Below are 15,129 nucleotides of genomic sequence, written 5' to 3' on the forward strand. Positions count from 1 at the left end.
TCATGGTAGATGACATAGATAATGTTATCTTCCTGTGACTTCCTTCGGTTGAATACTTAACATTATGTCACATCTTGCTCCAAGCAAAATCAAATCAAAACAAAACAAAACAAACAAACAAAAAAACACAACTTCTTGAAAGATCTAGAGGAATACACAGCACATGTAGGTGCTGAAGACATTTATTCATCTTTCAAAAATAAGCCAAAAGGGCTTGCACAAATATATGTCATGCTGAGATAAGAGGAAAATATACTTAAAACTTGGCAAATAAATTAAGGACACTTTAAATTGGGTCTTTATTTTCATTATGAATGAACCAAAACAACATATGTTTAATGATGAATAAATAACAGATTGCACTACATTCTCATTCATTTCTAAGAAGTGAATTTCTTCTGAAAAACTGAAATCTTGGGTCTCCTAATTACCACCAATAATTATGCTTGAGGTAAACCTCATAAGCTGTGATATTAACACTGAATAAATATGTGGCTCCCATTTATCTGGAAGTGGTTGAAAACACTTACTCTTTTTAGAATCATGTATGTGTTTATTGCCTCTAAATATCTTTCCCAAATAAAGGTCAGGTGAATATTTTCTATTTTAGCATCACTAAACACGCCTTAAAAAAAAAAAAAAATCTCTGTATTTGGCTCACCCAGGCAAAAGATACTCCTGTATTGGTCAGACTCTGGTACAATAAGGCGTTTACTAATGGACAACATGTTGCCCGTTTTTTTTGTTTGTTTGTTTGTTTGTTTGTTTGTTTTTAAAGGAGAAAATCTAATGAGTATACACAGATCTAGGTCCTCGGCAGATGAATTCTGGGCCCTCTTTTAGGTCTTCTTCTTTTTTTTTCTCTCTCTACAGTAAAGAGGTTAAGATGGCTTCACTGCTCACCAAAAGGTATGCTTCTCTTTTCATGGTTTAGAATTGTCACCTGGCAGGGTTCACCAGCTGGGGACTATATTTTGCAGCCTTGCTTACACCTGGGTGTGGCCATATGAATAATTCTCTAAAGGAAATGTGATCACAAGTGAAATGTGTAACTTCTAGAGAAAAATGATTAAAAAGTAGAAATATCTGCCTCCATCTTTTTTCTCCCAAATGCCAGCTAGATTCACAGGAATCCAAAGCCTTAACAGAGGTGAAGATCTTGTGTCCTTGTGTTATCAACTGGAATAAAACCACTAATGAAACACAACACATGCACTGGAGTGTTAGCAAAAAGAGAGTTTTTAAAATTCTATTTTATTCTACATGCATTTTATTGATGAATAAATGAAGCTCAGAGTTTAAGATTATTCAAGGACACACCTAGGAAGAGGTAAAGCTGAGATTCAAATCCAGATCTATACTATTTCCTGTATAAATCTTTCATTGCTGCTGTAACAAATTGCTATAAATTTACTGACTCAAAACAACACAAATTTATGTTATAGTTCTGTGAGTTAAAAGTCCCATGTGGGTTTCATAGGACTAAAATCATTGTACTGACAGTGCTGTGTTACTTTCTAGAAGAGAAACTGCTTTCTTGCCTTCATCAGCTTAGAGAGGCTGTCCATCTTTCTTAACCTTCTTCCTCCATCTTCAGAACCAACATTACCTTTTTTTCCCTCAATATTCACATTTCCCTCTGACTCCAGTGTTTTGCTTTTCTCTTCAACTTGCAAGAACCCTTCTGACGGCAATCTCCTCATTTTGGTGTCAGGCACTTAGCCACCTTAATTCTATCTGTAATCTTAAATCCCCTTTTGCCAGGGAATTTAATGTATTCCTAGGTCCCTGGGATTTAGGATGTGGACATCTTGGGGTAGAGGATGGGGCATTATTCTGTCTACCACTTTTCTCAAGCCACACTCTTAACCACTATATAGAGAGCTTCATGACCTGGACCGTATGTGGAAATGGTGACGTTTATGAAATGATTCCAAGGAATTTTCAAGATAAGATGCGAGAAAATAGAACAGTCATTTCTTGATTGTAAGTTATCTTTAGATAGCTTTCAGCCATTGTCTGAATACGTTTTCTGTTGGAAACCTTATTTCAAAAACCAAATAATTTTTTTCTCCTCATAAGTCTAAAAAATGGAAGAAAGGAAAGATAGTCATATAGTCATTCACAGTAGGTAGATTACAGTGCAATTTTCAGCATCAATAAAGGGTTATTTCTAAGGAAAGAATCATTAGGGCTTCATTTTTCTCATGTTCATTTCTAGAGTATTCATGTAGGCACTCTCCTACAAAGTAGTTCAAGTAAATATAAACATAACCAGTAGGCAGACTTGTATAAATAAGAAAAGTCCAAATGATAGAAAAAATGTGCACAAAGGGAGTATAAGTTTTTATGGTGCTGCATACAAGGGTAAAGGGATGGGATTTGTGAAAATATAGTGTGCTATCAAAAAAGAATCAAGATGTCTTAATAAAAGAAAATATGAGTAGCTCTGCTTTAATTTTACATTAACTATACATGTAAGAAGATTTTAGGGTTTAAGAAACAAATTGTCAAATGAAGTATAATAGAAGACTGAGATCTGAACATTCAGAAATCATTCAGCCAATTCCAATTCCTAAGTATTATGTATATGCTTATTACACGCTCGATGATGGCCATACATAACATTAAGTTTTATACAGATATGTTGAATTGAGGGAGGAACATTAATTGCCATGCAAAGGCAGACCTAAACTTGGAACTAATTCTCTCAGGGTGTGGTAAAGTGAATCTGGAGTGTAGACAAGCGCATTTATATAAACTAGCTATGACCTTGAGTCACCACTCAAGGTCTCTGTTCTCTGTTTCCTATGTGTAAATGTAGGTTTGGACTTCAGTGGTTTTCAAACAAGCTTGCCTCAAAATCATCAAGAGAGCTTGTTAGAAACTGTAATGCTAGTCCCCAGCCTCAGCATTTCTAAATAAGCAGTTCTGGAGTAGAACTCAAAAATTTACGTGTCACACAGTTCTCAGGTGATGCCAATCCTGCAAATCCAGGGCCATATTTGGAGATCATGGGAATAAGTTAATAATAGCTCTTTTAGCAGTTAGTAAAGTGTATCTGAGTCACTGCATATGTATTATCTTCCATATCCATTTTTCCCTTCTTTGGTTTTCCAAGGGATTCTTGTGGTCTTTCACACCTTGCTAAGAATTAGCAGATTATGTGATCATTTCAGCCTGGTACCTCTTTAAATCTATGTCAATAGGGAATCCCTAGGTGGCTCAGTGGTTGAGCATCTGCCTTTGGCCCAGGGTGTGATCCTGGGGTCCGGGGATCGAGTCCCACATCAGGCTCCCTGCATGGAGCCTGCTTCTTCCTCTGCCTGTGTCTCTGTCTCTCCCTCTCTCTGTGTCTCTCATGAATAAATAAAATAAAATAAAATAAAATAAAATCTTAAAAAAATAAAAATCTGTGACAATAATGAAATCATATGTAGAACATGTATTCAACAGAATTAAACGATGGAAGAATGAAAGGAAGGAGGGGTGGAAGAGGAATTCCACTAGACTGGCTTTTTACCATGTGCCTTGAACTGTAATAGATGCTATAGAAGAAGGAAGAAAAATATAAGAATTATAAGTATCCTTGTGTGAAGAAGATTAATAATACATGACTGAAGGCCATAAGAAGAACAAACGTAAGGGTGTGATGGAAAAAGAAGAGAAGAAACCAGATCTTGGGATGATTGAGAAATCGAGTTTAAAAAATAATCTGTATGACAAGCAAGAGTTATTTGCTAAACTCTAGAAGTTCCACATGGAAACGAGTAGGATCGAATATACAAAGCATCTTAGGAACAACTTAAATTGTACTATATGAATGACAATAATCATCAGGATAAGAATACTGCAAATGACACACACAGTTAGAATCTTGGTAAAGCCTCTTCCTGATTTCAAAAGATGTGGTCTCTATGGCAGCTCCGTGACAATGGTGCATCTGCAATGCATTACCCCTGCGAGGTGACAATTACAATGGAATACAAAGTGGTCTGTCATCATTAGAATCTGTGATTGCCTTACAGTCTCTGAAGCATTTACTGTTGGAGAGAGCCCAAAAATCCTGAGCTGCTACAGCTCATAAAGGTCAGAAATAGCAAAATGTATTTCCAATTAACTAGTCAAGTATAGGGGGGGGGGGAAACTGTTGCATTTTTTTCCCCAGCAAAATTCTTGGCTTTTAATCCTACGTAGCCCAAAAGGAAATAATGACAATGTTTCAAACAAGATGAACTCAATATGATAATGAAGCCCTAATGAATCTTACAAGCAAGACATTTGTAGAATTTTCAAGATTGCCATGGCAGCTTCTCATTAGGGCCTTTCTGTGGTTACCAAGTAATTCCAGTAACACAACACCCTGCTGAAGAAGCAGGCCAAGGCAAATGAAAGCATGTGAACATCTTCACTTTTAAATTACAAGTTTGAGAAAAATTTATTTGGGTAGGCCCTTTGGGAAGAAAGGACTACGCTGCATTTATCAGGCAGTTTGCCAGATACTTAAATAGCACGGCACATTCTATACAGTTTCCCCCAACCACATCTGCATCCCTGACTATAACTATTATGAGAAAAATGAAGTGCTTCTCAAATTTAGAATTGTCTGTAATAGAAGAGGTGTAAAAGAAGGGAGGAAGGGAGGAAGGGAGGAAGGAAGGAAGGAAGGAAGGGAGGAAAAAAGAAAGAGAAAGAAAAAGAGAAAGAGAGAGAAAGAAAAGAAAGAAAGAAAAAGAAAAGAAAAGAAAAGAAAAGAAAGAAAGAAAGAAAGAAAGAAAGAAAGAAAGAAAGAAAGAAAGAAGAAAGAAAGAAAGAAAGAAAGAAAGAAAGAAAGAAAGAAAGAAAGAAAGAAGAAAAGGAAAGGAAAGAAAAAAGAAAGAAAAGAAAGAAAGAAGAAAAGGAAAGGAAAGGAAAGAAAAAAGAAAAGAACTGGGAATCAACTGTGAATCAACCCATTGCACTCTTTTTAACTTGTTACCTGTGGAAATCAAGTGATAAAAATTCACAAAAATTGTATCTTTTTCTCATTATCTACAATTGTCTAACTAATATGTAAACAATTAATGTAACACTTAAAATAGCCTTCAGGAATCATTTGAAGGAGTTAAATGATTGGACATAAGCATCGGAGGGTTTGACTTAAATCATTAGTAGGGCAGAGTCTCATTTATTTTCTTCCAGGGATCTCATAACAAAAGATTTGTGAATGGAGCACATCATGAAATTTAACTTAAATCTTTCTGCAAAAGAAAAGGAGATAGAGTGTACCTAGCAAAATTTATAATTGCACAGGAACGTAATATTAATACTAAATTTTAATAGTGAGCTTCTTTGGAAATTCCTTTTATGACCTCCCTTGTTTCTGGAATTTAACAAGGGTGAGACTCATGTACAAGTAAAACTCGTGTTTTCCACCCTGCCTATCTTACTGAGGTCTATAAGCTACTGGAACGTGCTATCTTTCTATGCCCCTGACCTTGTGGCTGCTGTCCTCTGGGAAAATCCCCCTTTCCTACCAGACTTTACCCCCTGCACTGTACGGCATACACCCGGGGACAGCTTTCACATCTTGGACATAATAGATTTGCATATTTACCAGAGCAGGTTTCCAGCAGCTAGCAATACATTGTCTTATTCTTAAAAATCCATATACTATTATAGTTTTCTGACAGAAAAAAAAAAATCAGTCTCCTCTGGAAACAGAGCTTCACTTAATTTCATAAAATTACCAAAGAGGTTACAAGTCACTCTTATTTCTACTCCAGAATGTTCTCCAAAGTGAAAAACCCTGGACTGTTGTTAAAGCTTTTGTGTCATTGCTGGGACCACACTGTCCTCCTGAAGAAAATGTGAAATCTGTCAGCGTGTTGCAATCTGTATCACCTGGCCTAAGTTCTGCATCTTAGTTTTAAAGACTCCTTCGTCCACATGGCCCATTTAGCTGTGACCAATCCCACTCTCTGTGGAAATGAGGCACTGTCTTTGGAGCTGGGGTGACAGGAGACATCATGGATCTTTGTCTTTCTATGCCTTGGCAAGGGACCCATATGCACAATAGGTGCCCTCTGTCTTCCTCATCCCCGATCACTGCGTGCATCCATGCATTCACGGAGCTCTTCAGGGGCTTGAATCCCAGTTTAGGCTCAACTGGTAATCAACGCATGGCACTCTTTTTATCCCGCTCTTTCCTTTCTGACCTCACTTATACTTTGTCTTCAACTGTATGGGGATCTCAACTTGCCATCATTATTTTTCAATAGATTATCTCTTCTTGCTCAGGATCCTATTAAGACTAATATTTTACGATCCATGTATTCATTTCTAATATAGCATTCCTTAAAATACAAAACCAAAGATTGTTGGAAATAATATCTTTCTCTTTCTTGAGCAGTAAAGAGGAGAAGCAATATCTCTAAAAGAAAAAACTGAGGAAAACACATCTGGTATGTGGTCTTATGGAAAAGGAAATTAACTGGTATGAAACAAATGAGAAGCAAAAATCAAGCAAAAAATCCTCTCTCTCTACTCTTCGGCAGTTTAACCAGGGTAAGGTGAGTTCTGAACACAAGAATAAAGCAGAATGGATTCTTTCAAATTTGGACTGGAGTACTAAGAGATTTTACTTTGTATTGATAATATGGTCCAAGTGACTACAGAAGATTATCAAGAATGATAAGAGCAAATATTAAAAATGTGATTTTCTTGATCTAATATAAAGTAAAAGAAAGCAAAGTATTAAAATTCTGTATCATTATTCTTTAGTTTACATAAACTCCCAAATTACAGTTATAACTATATATAATTATTATATATAAATTCATAAAATTAGTATCAGTGGCCTAGTTCTAACAGGGATAGAAATGAAAGAGTTAATATATTAGAAGCGTACTATGCAGAGTATTTGGTACAATGCATTATTATACAGCACTTACCATTTTAGGATTTTCCTTTAACAAAATCTAAGCAGGTTTCCAACTTTAAAGATATGACAAAAAGCTTTGAGATTTTTATTTTTTTATCATATTATTTAAATAAACTAGGTAACTTGTATAATTTGTAACACATCCCATTCAGACTGTTAAGAGATCACTAGGTTAAATTCACAAATATATCTTCCGATGGCTATATGCAGTAGCTGGATATGTGAATGACTTAACAGGAAGAAAAACTGCATCTATAGGAAGAGAAGCGGCCAAAGGATTTCATTTTTAAAAATGTCATTTAAGGAGCCTTCAATCTCTCCAAATCTTGGTATGAAATTGGATGGGAAAGTAGTTCATACTACAATAATTCAAAAATCAAAAACCACTCAGAATGATAAATGAAAATGAAAGAAATCATTCAATAGAAATTACTTTTTTCAATTGAATTCAGAATGGGCAACCTAGCAAAATTACAGAGGCCATTTAAAACAAGAAGCTTACAAGATGAGGTAGATAATGAGAAAGGAAATCAGGCAATCTAGGTAAGCTTCTCAATCAGAGAAAGTTATAGGCCATCCAAAAAAATCCCTAATTGTGACCCATGTGACACCAACACACACACAAACACACACACACACTCACACAGGGCTACAGTTTATGGCAATCCTATTTGCTCTGTCTTCTTATACATTTTTCTTCCCAAATAATCTGATTCATTTCTCATTGTAATTAAAATGGAGAACTAATCTGGAAACTTGTAATCTTCTTTGATATTATTGTAAATTGTCCATGATCTCATTTTTTTAAAAAAGGCAACATTTAAATATATAAATATATTTAAATATATAAATTTTTATATAAATTTTAAAACATTTAAATATATATATACATATGTGTATATATATGTGTATGTGTGTGTGTGTATATATATATATATATATATATATATATATATATATATATAGTTGAGCTTCTACTCCAACAGTAACCATGTGATAAAAAAAAGTCTGCATGTGCCTTTGGAAAGTTGTTTTACTTCTCTGGTACCAATCCCTTATCAATAAAATGAGATATTATGTATTTTTATCTGAAAGAGGTAGGTGTGGACTAACGCATTCAAGTTAATCAAATGTGCCAACAGCTCTGAAGGAGAGCATGTCTAGCTACAAAATATTTTGTATGTGTTAGGCATCTGAGTTTTCATTTTTAATAAAGTTGTTGACAAGAAGCACCAATCAGGAAGACTATCACTCCATTGCCTGTTGTTTCTGCCTGGTGTCTTATTTATTTATCTTTTATGGCGAGATGAGAAAATACTTTAAAAATAAATCAAGCACAATTAAATTTCAAAATGTCTATCAGCTTAGTCATCTAAAGGTGACATTTTTAATGATTTTTCCCATTATATGTTATGGGAATTGGGTACTCTCTATCATGTATTGATCAAGGATTTTATACTTCTGATGGAATAAAATACAAACAGTGTGAAGTAAATGGCAAAATGTATATATACAGTGTGGCATAGCCTGTGCTCCATGACAGGCACCTGTCAGTATACATGCTAGCTGACCAAAAGTAGCATGATAACGGTTCCTACTACGTCTTTAAAGCACACATCAGAAACTTCTAGCACACAAGTTACATCCAGACAACACATCAGACTTACTTGATCTACCAAAATGTCAACACATTTTTTGTGTTAGCTGCAAATATTGAATAATTCGGGTATTTCAGATATGTGACTGCTCTTTTGATTTTATTCTTTTATAAGAAGAATGAAAAGGAGGAGAAAGAGAAGCCATGTTACTGTATTTGATAAACATTAAATCTTTATATGGGCAAAAATGGTCTAAAGCTAATTTATCAGTTGCTATTCATCATGATGCTTTTATTATCTTTCTCTCACCCAATCAGCATCACTTCCATTATCTAGATGCCTTCCTTGGCATTGGTGTCTATAACTCCCATATTAATTTCACCATGTAGAGATTAATGGAAAGATTAATATAATAGAAAGCATAAATAAAGCTGGGTTTGATTAATTTACCTGCACTTTATAATCTTCAGTTTCCTTATCTTTAAAATGGTGATAGTATCAATCACTAAAGGTATCAAGAAGATTAAGTGGAAATATGTTTCTAGAAATAATATAACAAAAATTTTTAAAAAATATTTTTATCACTAGTATTTCTTGCTAAGTTATAAGGACAACAAAGAAGCAAATGGTTTGAAGTCTGAATGGTACTAGGAATATATATCACTCCATAAGCCTTTCAGATGAATCAAGATATCTTTACATACCATAAAAGAACAAGCTAAATATGATTCCAAAATCAGCTATGTGAAATAAAAATTCCTACTCATTATTTAGTAATCTCACAAATAAAAGAAAAATAGCTGGTTATACACTTATATTTGATTTTAGTAAGTCTAATCAAGATAATATTAGGAATAAAGTTTACAACATCCAATATTCCCAACAACCATGATAATGTCTTTCCAAATCCCAAATATACCCCTTCTCTTTCTTCCCTCTATATCAATCTCTTTCATACCAGAAATACAGACAGCAGCATAACTGGTGTTGAAAGCTTAATCTCTGGCAAAGCTATAGAACACCGTGGAATGGGACAGTTGTACTGAGATGACCCAGCAAAGTCGAATCTGAGAAAACAGATTCAGAAAGGTAAAGTTGGGGATTTACTCCAATGATACAGATGCAGTGAAACGCCGGGACACCTGCACCCCGATGTTTCTAGCAGCAATGTCCACAATAGCCAAACTGTGGAAGGAGCCTCGGTGTCCATCAAAAGATGAATGGATAAAGAAGCTGTGGTCTATGTATACAATGGAATATTCCTCAGCCATTAGAAACAACAAATACCCACCATTTGCTTCGACGTGGATGGAACTGGAGGGTATTATGCTAAGTGAAATAAGTCAATCGGAGGACAAATATTGTTTAGTCTCATTCATTTGGGGAATATAAATAATAGTGAAAGAGAATAGAAGGGAAGAGAGAAGAAATGGGTAGGAAATATCAGAAAGGGAGACAGAACATAAAGACTCCTGACTCTGGGAAACGAACTAGGGGTGGTGGAAGGGGAGGAGGGCGGGGAGTGGGGGTGAATGGGTGATTTGCACTGAGGGGGGCAGTTGACGGGATGAGCACTGGGTGTTATTCCGTATGTTGGCAAATTGAACACCAATAAAAAATAAATTTATTATTAAAAAAAAGAAAGGTAAAGTAATTGATCTAAGGTAGCATAGTTTATTTATAAAAGATCAGGAACTCTAGTCTGGAAATCCTGACTCCTAGTTCAGTAGGTTTTCTGAAAATAGTATGTTAGTTCCATCCACACTTAATTATAAATATATTTGCCACTTTTCAACTAAAGACTTAATCACATATGTTATTGAACACTATCTTCATCACTAAAATTCACACACACATTAAATATTCTGAAGTGCACAAAAATAACAAGTCACTCTTTCCAGTAATTATTTTAGAATACTAATGGAACCAGAATGACCAAGAGGAATTAATTACAGGAACAAAAAAAGAAAAGCATTTTTTGTTCACCTTTGCCCTTCCAGTTACTAAAATTGAGTCCTATTTTCAATAGATACGTTTTAGAGCATTAGAGAGGAATAAAGTATATAAAAATAAAAGATTCAGACTAGAAAACAAATTGGCAAAACATCTAATAAACAAAGAAATCTTAAAACTCAACAAATAAAAACAAATAAGCCAACTATAAAATTTGCACAAGATCTATACAGACACTACTCAAGATGCTATATGGATGTAAAACAACCATAGGAAAAGATGCTCAATATTATTTATCATTAGGAAAATACAAATTAAAACAACAATGTGATATTACTACACATTTATTAGCATAGACTAAAATATGATTTAAAAATGGACAATACAACTTGCTGGAGAAGATACAGAGCAACTGGAAGTCTCATCCATAGCTTGTTTTGCAGATTGTTCAAAAACTAACTATAGTTTACCATATGGTGCCTCAATCCTACTCCTAAGTATTTACTTAACTCATCTAAAAAGTTATGTTCACACAGAAACTGCATACCAATATTTATATATACTTTATTTGGGGATCCCTGGGTGGCTCAGCAGTTTAGCGCCTGCCTTTGACTCAGGGCGTGATCTTGGAGTCTGGGACCAAGTCCCACATCAGGCTCCCTGCATGGAGCCTGCTTCTCCCTCTGTCTGTGACTCTGCCTCTCTCTCTCTCTCTCTCCCTCTCTCTCTCTCTCTCTTTGTGTCTCTCATGAATAAATAAATAAACTCTTTAAAATAAATAAATTATATATATAATTTATATATAATACATATAACATATATTATATTAAAGTGTATATATATTAATATATATATTATTTATAATCTCCAAAAACTGGAAGCAATCAAGGTGTTCTTCAACAAGGAAATATAGAAAAACTGTGAGAAACCATACAATGGAATTGTAACTTTTCAGCTATAATAAGGCATCAGCCATGAAACCACACAAAGACAAGGATAGTTCATAAATGCTTATTTCTGAGTTAGAGAAGTCAGTCTGAAAAAGCTATTGTCTTGTTTTGTTTCACATCACTTTTGGAAAAGGAAAAACTATGGAGATACTAAACACAGCAGTGGTTTGTTGGGTGTTTGGGAGAAGGAAGAGCTGAATAGATGAAAAACAGGAGACCTATAAGGTGATGAAATTATTTTATGTGATTCTGTAATGGTGGGTACATGCAACTATGTATTTATTTTTTAAAGAATGGAACTTTAAAAAAATAAATAAAAAATGGAACTTTACAGGACAAAATCAACCTTAATGTAAGAGAATTGAAAAAAAAATATTTAGCAGGTTGGGAGGTCCCCACATAGAAAAATGGACTGTAATAAATACAAACAACCCCCCTTCCCCAACTCTCTAACTGTATTACAATATAGGAAATAACCTCACTCAGAGGCTTGGGGAAGTCAATGATGTAAGATGTTCAGGAAGTAAGTGGGTTATGAGAATAAAGGCAAGGCAAAGCAAACTGCACACAAGCACTGTATTCCATCTGATAAGGTTGTTTTCCATGGAGTTAGGGGCTAGTTATTTGGATACTGCATAGCAGTTCATGGATAATGTATATGAAAAATTAAGCAAGTGAATTTGCAGAGGATAGAAGTCAGTCTTCTTCACTGCTGAAGTGGGAAGATGGGAGATAGTCCATGGGAGAAGGCTAGAAAGATCCAAAGGTAATGGATCATGCATCATGAGCTCATGTTCAGTTGAATAGAGATATACATGGATATACACACAGAGAGACATTTATGTATGAGTGTGTGCTTGAGTTCATATACATGTATTTCCCTTTCTTTCACCCAAGAACCTAGAAGCAGCAATGTCTCACCAGCAATGATCACACTTACTACCTAGATCTCGGTTTCTAATACAATTTTGCAAAAAAGGGAACTGAAACACTCTGGAGCACTGGAGGGCATGAGATAAGATGTGCCTTGAGTATCTTGTAATGCCAGAACATAAAAAGGGGCTCAAAAAGAAATAAATAATGATTGAATATATGGAAAACAAAGTAGCAAAACACACAAGAAAACAAAAACCACACAGAAGTCAACTGTAAAAGCTCCTGATGGCCAAGGCTGGACAAAATTCAGCCACAAATTTTTAAAAGGATAATTTAATTATAACCTAAAGTATAAAATAAATATCTATTAGTCCACAATGATATAAATATATGACTAAATAAAATTTTAAAAGTCAAGAACAGGGACGCCTGGGTGGCTCAGTCTGTTAAGCATCTGACTTAAGTTTAGGTCACAATCTTGGGGTCCTGGGATCAATCCCTTGTTGGGCTCCCCACTCAGCCTTGGTTGTTTGTCTTTCTCCCTTGCCCCTCCCCCATTTATGCTCTGTCTCTGTGTCAAATAAATAAATGACAAAAAAAAAAAGTCAGAAGAATAAACAAATCTCTTATCCTGAAGAATTCCAAGTAATATATGCTGACACTTCACCATCAAGGAGGACAAGCATGTCTCCCCAGTCCTTAAGTATAGGCTGTGCATAGAGACCTCCTCCCAAAGAATACAGTATGGGATGGGGGGAGAAGAGTAACTATAGGGTGAAGAAATAGGACAAATGTGACGTTGGTTTTATGATCATGAAAACATCATCAGTAATGTCATATACATAGCATTTACCCTTGTTAGGAATGTTATGAGAATGGCATTTTACACCTCCAGGGTCTTCCTTCCTACCAAAACCCCATAACCTCAATATCATCAAAGGAAATTTCAGATAAATCCCAATTGAGGAACATTATACAAATTATTTGAGAGTCCTCAAGTCTATCAAGGTCATCAAAGACAAAGAAAAGTCTGAGGAACTGTTATAGGCAGGAGGAACGTAATTTGATGTGACAACGAAATATAATGGGATGTTCTAGTTGGGATATTGAAACAAACAAAAAGATTAAAGTTTTAAAAACCTAAAATAATGTGTATGAAGCATGGGCTTCAATTAATAATACTGTATCAATATCAGTTTGTTAACTGACAACTTTACCACACACTTTATTATTACTAATAAGGGAAAATAGGTATAAGGGTGATGGGAACTCTGTATTATTGTACAACTTTTCCATAAATCAAAATCAATTTTAAAATTAAAACCTTATTTTTAAAAACAAAAAAAAATAGATATCACCAGTGATTCTGGAAATCCAACAAAAACCTCTTTTGCTAGAAATACATTTTTTTAAATGTTGAGTTGTGGTTATTTATTTATTTATTTATTTATGAGAGGCACAGAGACATAGGCAGGTGGGGAAGCAGGCTTCCTGCAATGAGCCCGCTATGGGTGGGACTCAATCCCAGGATCCCGGGATACCGACCAGACGCTCAACCACTGAGCCCCCCAGGTGTCCCAATACATTTATTTTTTTGCCAGATTTAACATTCATTGTTTTATGCCTGACTACTATGGAATGAAAGCTGGATGGGGTTGGTTTGGATTGTGTGGATATACTACACAATAAAGAAGAAACAATGTAAAGAAGATATGTGCTGTCCTAATGATAAACCTCTATTCTACAAATAGGCATTGAATCAGTAAGCAGTAATTACAAGAAGGAAAAAAGACTGAGTAATTACAAGAAGGAAAAAAGACAAGAAGGAAAAAAGATTTAAACTTATTTTAAATCATTCAAAATGTTAAAAAAAAACAACAATTCAGTTCATAAATATCAATATAAAAAACTGAAATCACCACAGTGTAACATGTAGACTATGCCCTAGTCTGGAAAAAAAGCTATTTGCATATTGTGGTTCAGTTAGCATTACATGCTAGACAGCATATGAGAATTACACTTTCAAAATCCATCTTTCCACACTATCTTTATTTTCTTAGTTGATGACATGGCACTGAATCCGTCAAATTCTAGTCACTTTGCTCTAAATCTGCAAAATTCCATTAAATAATATACATAGAATACTTTTTAAATAGAAAAACCTTAAATAAATGCTGTTTTCTTTTCTCCATACACAGACCACCCATGATCCTGCATATGCAGGCAAATGATAGAGATAAAAGATCAGTTTAGTAAACATGGTATATTAATCAAAGTACTTAAAACTGGGTTGACTTAGGAAGCCTGTGAACTGATTTAAAGCTTCACAAGTAAAAATGTTCAGGGGTCCAGTATTGCAGTTCTATAGGTGAAAAGGCACATCAAAAAATGGCTGAAATGCTTGATACCACTTAAGTTGCTACCAGCATAAAAACACGACATCAGTAGAGACTGTGTGTTCTCCGCTTTGCAACTGTGCCCCTAACATTTATAAAATAAAATGTTCTTTTGATTGCTTTCTACCGATTTGTATCAATTGATGTAAAATAAATGATAAATCTCTGTAAACTCCCAAACACTTAACAATAGGCAGTCCCCATAGTCCCCTCTATCCATGGTAGTATGGGACCATAACAATTACTGTCCAATTTATTATCTTAATAACCCTTCTGGGAATTTTAACATTTTTTGTCAAAATTTTTAAAATCCTACCAGTTATAAATGTGCAAGGTAGTTTTTAATACACTAATATTTATTTAATGCACTGTATTTGACAACATATGAGATTATTTCATTTCTTTGTTGACATAGCAGTAGTTTAAACAGTGTT

The 15,129-nt window shown here is 34.7% G+C and overlaps 1 long non-coding RNA gene across 1 annotated transcript in view; it reads right to left on the bottom strand.

Annotated features, from left to right (window-relative positions):
* LOC144292707 (uncharacterized) overlaps positions 1–15,129 on the bottom strand; it is a 472,395-nt gene that overhangs the window by 90,450 nt on the left and 366,816 nt on the right. The gene's annotated exons all lie outside the window — the stretch shown is intronic.

This window comes from Canis aureus, chromosome 2 (assembly GCF_053574225.1).
Source record: "Canis aureus isolate CA01 chromosome 2, VMU_Caureus_v.1.0, whole genome shotgun sequence".
Lineage (NCBI taxonomy): Eukaryota > Metazoa > Chordata > Mammalia > Carnivora > Canidae > Canis > Canis aureus.